General features: G+C 32.7%; 1 pseudogene; it reads right to left on the bottom strand.

Moving 5' to 3' along the window:
- Window positions 1-610: 610 nt before the first annotated feature.
- Window positions 611-1,398, bottom strand: LOC114092119 (sodium/potassium-transporting ATPase subunit beta-3 pseudogene; annotated as a pseudogene).
- Window positions 1,399-6,614: the final 5,216 nt, after the last annotated feature.

The following is a 6,614-nucleotide window of genomic DNA, read 5'->3' as shown; positions in this document are numbered from 1 at the left end:
GCTCATTTGTTATCAATTGATGAACATAAAGGTTATTTCCACTTTTGTGCTATTAAGAGCAATGATACTATGAATGTTTTTGAACCTTTTTTTTTTCCTATGGACATATGCTTTTAATTTTTTTCCAAGATAACTTTAAGATTCACCTCTATTTTTTTCCTACTCACATACAGAATTTCTTCATACACATTGTTTACAGCTATAACATCACTTGATAGTGGCTAGGTCCCATTTTTATACTTAAAACTTTGTTGGCATCAAGATATGAAAATTAAGCAGTGTTAAATCCATAAAATGTTTACCTAGCTCAGCATATTAAGCTTTAGACATTTTGCAATTAAACCACATAAAAAGAGGACCCCCATCCTATGTGTTCAGAATCAGAAGTTTACTGGCCCCTATCAGGTGTCTGTACACTGGCTCAGGGCAGCAGAGTTAACAGGCAGTTACATCAGAGGACATGAAGCACACTTACAATGTTACCCCAGTGTCTTGTGTCACACACCTCTCTCCAAAGTGGTCTCATAATTCTAGAATGGCAGGTTCAGCTGATTCAAAATGAAGACAGACAACACATTTATTCTGTGAAGTCCTCCTACTCATACTATGCTCATGCTATGATTTTGAACACAACTCATCTCCAAAACTGGCCATGATCATCCTTATTTGTTAAGTGGGGTGATTCATCCATTTTGCACTTGACTGTTATTCATTTCTGGTACAATTAGATCCAAAGATGATCTGGACAGCAACTAATGCTGTAGATAACCACAAACAGGTTTTTTTTTTTTTTTTTTGCCATATTATGGAAAATACTTTAAGTCTATATCTTCAAGATTAGGATACATTTCTACAATTGCTATGTTTTCATCACTGTTCATTTTCACAAAAGTACAAGGTTCTCCTTTGGAATGGCCAAAATCAGGATCATTAATACCATCGCATGCTTAAAGTAATAGGAAACTGACATGCAACATCAACTGGACCCTTCTGTTCAAAAAGTACTCCATCAGGACAGACTCTAAGATTCTTCTGTTCTTCCACAGAAGATGATTTTAGAAACTTCTTAAGGTCTTTAACATACCCTTCCTAGGAACTTGGATCGGATGCACTGTGTATTCCAACGTAGTCACTGGTTTTGGAAGAACTATAAGTTTTGCACTAGGAATCATATCACCATATGTTGGAATCTCCTCATTCAGAGTCTGAAGCATTGCCACCGTGTGAATGAGAAGAGTGCAGCCAGGGCCCATTAAATATTAGAAGAGTGAGATTAAACCCAGATTGAACCCAGCTCCTGGCGGTATACCCCAGGAAGCCTCTGGTGGTCCGGTTGTAGATGAACAGCTTCCACTTGGCCAGGCTCTGGTTGAAGGACTACTTCTCACTCTTTTTCATGGTGTGTGTGCTATGGCAAGGAGCGCAAAAGTGCATCCCGGCATCTGGCAGCACTGCCCTGTAAAGGTGGTGAAAGGCACATGACTGAGCGCTTGAGCCAACTCTGTTTTTAATTGTTTTGAGTATATACTTAGTAGTGGGATTATTTGGTCAAAGGCAACTCTGTGTTTAGCTTCAAGCGTCAACCTTGTTCCCCAAAACAGATGCTTCATTATACATTCCCATAACAATGTATGAGAATTCCAGACTCACTTTCTTGATTGTTAATTGTCCGTATTTTTCATTTTACTGTCCTAAAGATACAACATTATTAGTATATCATCGTGGTTTTGATTTGTAATTGTATTAATGACTAATAAAATCAAGAATATTTTCATGGGCTAATATCTATTTTAATGTCATTGGTTCAACTTTTCATTGAGTTATCTATTTATTGATGAGTTGCAAGAGTTCTTTATATATTCTTGATACCAGTTCTCTATCATATCTATGAGATATATGATATAAATGTGTATATATATATATATATATATATATATATATATATATATATATGTTATGGTTTGGATATGAGGTGTCCCCCAAATGATTCTGTGTGAGACAATGCAAGAAGTTTCAGAGGAGAAATGATTGGATTGTGAGAGTCTTAACCCAATCGGTGAATTAATCCCTGATGGGATTAACTGAGTGGTAACTAGAGGCAGTGAAGTGTGGCTAGAGGAAGTGGTTAATTGGGAGCGTAACTATAAGGTATATATTTTGTATCTGGAGCTAGAGTCTCTCTCTTTGCTTCTTGATCACCATGATGTGAGCTGCTTCCTTTCCACCACACTCTCCTGCCATAATGTTCAGCCTCACCTCCAGCCCTGAGGAATGGAGCCAGCCTTCTACAGACTAACAACTCTGAAACCATGAGATCTCTAATAAACTTTTCCTTCTCACAGTTGTTCTGGTCAGATCCTTTAGTCACAGCAGCAAAAAAGGTGACTAAAACAGAAATATATACATTTGCAAATATTTTTTCTAATTCTGTGAATTGTTTCTCCACTTTCTTGTTAGAAACCTTAGAAACACAACAGTTTTTAATATTAATTAAGTTCAACCTATCTGCTTTTGCGACCACATAAAAGAAACTACAGTCAAATCCAAGCTCACAAAGATTTACACCTAATTCTGTTTCCTTTTAATAATTTTACATTAGCTCTACTATTTAGGTTTTTAATCCATTTTAGTTCATTTTTGTATATGGTATGAAGAAAAGGACCAGCTTCATTCTTTAACATATGGATACCCAGTTGTATATGTTGAAAAGCCCAATTTTTCCTTCCTTTAATTAGCTTGGCTTCTTTGTCAAAAATCAAAGGCCAAAAATGTGAGGGTTTTTTTTCTCTCAGTTTGATTCCATACTGTCTTGATCACTGTAGCTTTGTAGTAAGTTTTAAAATCATAAAATGTGAGTCCTCTAGTTTTCGTTCTTCTTGTAAAGAGAAGATATTCTGGGTTTTTAATTTTTTTAAATTAATTTCAGGATCAGTTTGTGAATGTCTACAGGAATTTAGCAGGAATTTTGATAAACATGCATTACTCTATAGATCATTTCAAGAAGTATTACCATATTAATAATATCATATTTTCTAACCGATGAATATTGGTATCATTCCATTTGTTTGTAGATCTCTTTTATATTCCTTCAACATTTCATGTTTTATGTTTTTTGCTTTTCTACTGAATTTATTTCTAAATATTTTATTCTTTCTAAATATTTTATTCTTTTTGATGCCATTGCAAATGGAGTTATTTTCTTAGTTTTATTTTCAGATGGTCAATTGCTAGTTGATAAAATTTGACTAATGTTTATATATTGATTAGGTAACTGAAACCTTGCTGAATTTATTCATTAATTTGAATAAATATTTTTGGGTGAATTCCTAAAGATTTTCTATATTCAAGATTATGTCATCTGGGAATGAAGCTAGTTTTATTTCTTCCATTTCATTCGGTGTGTCAATTTTTTTCTCCTTTCCTAACTGCCCTAACTGAAAACACCTAATACAATGTTGAATAGATCTAGCAAGGGTGGACATCCTGTCTTGTTCCTCATCTTAGAGAAAATTTTTTCAGTCTTACAATTAAGTACAATGTTAGCTGTGGTTTTTTCGCAGATGCTCCTTGTGAAGCTGATAAGCTTCCATTCTATTCCTAGTTTGTTGACTATTTTGATCACAGAAGGATATCAGATTTTCTCTTACGCTTTCCCTGTGCCTACTGAGAGAATCAACTGGTTTTATTTTTATTCTGTTAATATGGTGTATTACCTTGATTGTTTTTCATATAATTTCCAGTATCAATCCCACATGGTCATGATGTGTAATCCTTTGGATACATTGCTCAATTATGTTTTACTAGTGTTTTGTTAAGGGTTTTTGCATCTATGTTCATAAAGGATATTAGTCTATGGTTTTCTTGTGATGTGTTGATTATCATGGTCATACTAGCTTCATAAATGAGTAATGTTTCCTCTTCTGTTTTAGGAGGAGTTTGCAAAGGATTAGTGTTGATTCTTGTTTAAACATTGGTAGATTCACCAGTGAGATCATCTGGGCCTGGTGTTTCTGCATGCGTATGTATGAGAATGTGAGGGTGTGTGGGTGTGTGGCTATGTGGGTGTGCAGTTTTCAACCTCTTTACTTGATATATAAATCTATTTAAATTTTTATTTTTTAAGTTTCTTTCATTTGTTTGTGTCTTCCTAGCATTTGCCAGTTTCATCTAAATTATCTAATTTGTTGGCATATAATTGTTCATAGTATTTTCTTATGAACCTTCTTATTTCTGAAAGGTTGATAGTAATTACCCCATGTTTTCATTTCAGATTTTAGTAATCTGAACCTTCTCTGTAATTTTCTTCATTAGCCTAGGTAAAGGTTAGTCATTTTTGTTATCTTTTCAATAACCCCCCCCATTTAAATTTTTCTATCAATTCTCTAATCTCTAATCTTTCCACTCTAATATTCGTTATTTCCCTAATTACACTTGTGTTTGGTTTAATTTTCTCTTGTTTTACTAGTTCCTCAAGGTGAGACATTAGGTTATTGATTTAGGATTCATTCTTTGTTCATAAAGGCATTTACAAATGTAAAAAAAATTCCAATATTTTTTTTACCTGCATCTCATAATTTTGAGATGTTGTGTTTTCTTTTAGATTCTTCTATGTTTTCTATTTGCCCTGTGATTTTTCTCTTTGACTCGTTAGTCATTCACGTGTTTTTTAATTTTCATATGTTTGTGGGGTTCCTTAATTTCCTTCTGTTATTAATATTAAATTGTATTCCATTGTGTTTGGAGAACATATTTCATATAATTTTAATACTTCTAAATATATTAAGACTTTAATTATACTTAGCTTATAGTCTATCTCGCAGAAAGCTCCTTGTATATTTGAGAGGAAGGTATACTGTACTGTCGTTTATGGTATTCTGTTGATGTCTGTTAATGTCTTATTGGTTCACTGTTAATCTTCTACAAGTTTGTTGATATTCTACCTAGGTGTTGTGTCCATTATTAAAACTGGGGTATTGTAGTCTCCTCCAATTATTATGGTTGAACTATTTATTTCTCTTTTCAATTCTATCAATTGCTGCATGTATTTAGGGCTCTGGTTTAAGTGCATGTATGTTTGTTATTGCTATGTCTTATAGCAGAAGTCACTTTTATCATTATAAAATTTTCTATATCTTTAATAAAAAATTTTTTCATTTAAATTTTTTGTCTGATACTAATATGACCATTTTCAGTCTATTTTTGGGACAGTTTACATGGTATTTTTTTCACATTCTTTTAGTAACTTTGAATCAAAAATGTGTCTTTTATAGACTGCATATGGTCAAATTGTGACTTTTAAATTCATTCTGCCAATTGTTGTCTTTGGATTGGAATGTTTAGTCAATCCATATTTAATATAATTGCGGATAATGTTGGATTGACATAGGTCATTTTGCTAGTTGTTCTATATATCTAATAGCATTTTTTGTTTCTCTGTTTTTCCAATACTACCTTCTTTTGTGGTACATATTTTCTAATGCACAAGTTTAGTTTCTTCATTGTTTCACTTTGAGAGTTGATTTTAGTAGTTGCCCTGGAGGAACAGAATTAAAATCTTAATTTATAACCATCTAGTTTGAAATAATATCAACTAATTTCAATAGTATGTAAAACATTTGTACCTCTATAGCTCCATTCTCTTTCCTCTTCTTTTGTACTATGATTGTCATACAAATTACACCTTCTTAATGATGAGCTTATCAAAATGGTTTCCTAATTGTTGTTTTCAGCAACTATCTCTTAAATCAAATAAGACCAGTTATCTTTGCCAGTGTGCTTTATTTCTTCACATGAATTTGAGTTATTGTCTAGTGTACTTTCATTTCAGTTCAAAGGACTCCCTTTAGTATTGGTGATAGGATAAATCTGATAGTAAAGAATTCTCACAGATGTTGTTTATATAAAAATATCATAATTTCTTCACTTTTGAAAGATAGTTTTACTTTATGCAGAATTTTTTGGTTGACAGTCTTTTTTGCCTTCAGAACTTGAAATACATCATACCATGGTTTCTAAAGAAAAGTTCCTTGTTAATTTTATTGAAGATGCCCCATACGAGGTGAGTCTTTTTTCCCTTGCCCATTTTGAAATCTGCTCTTGATCTAAATTGTATGATTATGATGTATCTAAATATGCATCTTTTTTTAGTTTTCTGACTTGGAGTTTTTGAGCATCTTGGGTGTATAGAATAATGTTTTACATCAAGTTTAAGTAGTTTGCTGTTATTTTTTGCTTTAAAATTTTCTCTCTCTCTCTACTTGGGGTTCTCATTATGCTTACAATATTATACTTGGTGATGTCCCACAGGTCTTTGATTCTCTGTCTCTTTTTCTGTAATCTCTATTCTTCAGACTGGATAGGCTCAATTTGGTGAGTCCTTCTTACATATTTCTTTAGTTCTTTAGATATTATTTGGTTAAATTTATAGTAGCTAATTTAAAGTTTACTTAGTAAATTCAATGGGGTTGCCCTCTCAGCAATATTTTCAGTTGGCATTTTTTCCCCTCATCTTTTTCCTGATTTCTTCAATCTTGTTCATTTTTTAAATCTGAATATTTTTAAATACAATAATGTGGTAACCCTGGAAGTTACTACTCTTCCATCCCAGAGTTTGT

The sequence above is a fragment of the Marmota flaviventris genome, chromosome 12 (assembly GCF_047511675.1).
Source record: "Marmota flaviventris isolate mMarFla1 chromosome 12, mMarFla1.hap1, whole genome shotgun sequence".
In the NCBI taxonomy this organism is placed as follows: domain Eukaryota; kingdom Metazoa; phylum Chordata; class Mammalia; order Rodentia; family Sciuridae; genus Marmota; species Marmota flaviventris.
The sequence above is the reverse complement of the archived record's forward strand: the minus strand, read 5'-3'. Positions and strand labels throughout refer to the sequence as shown.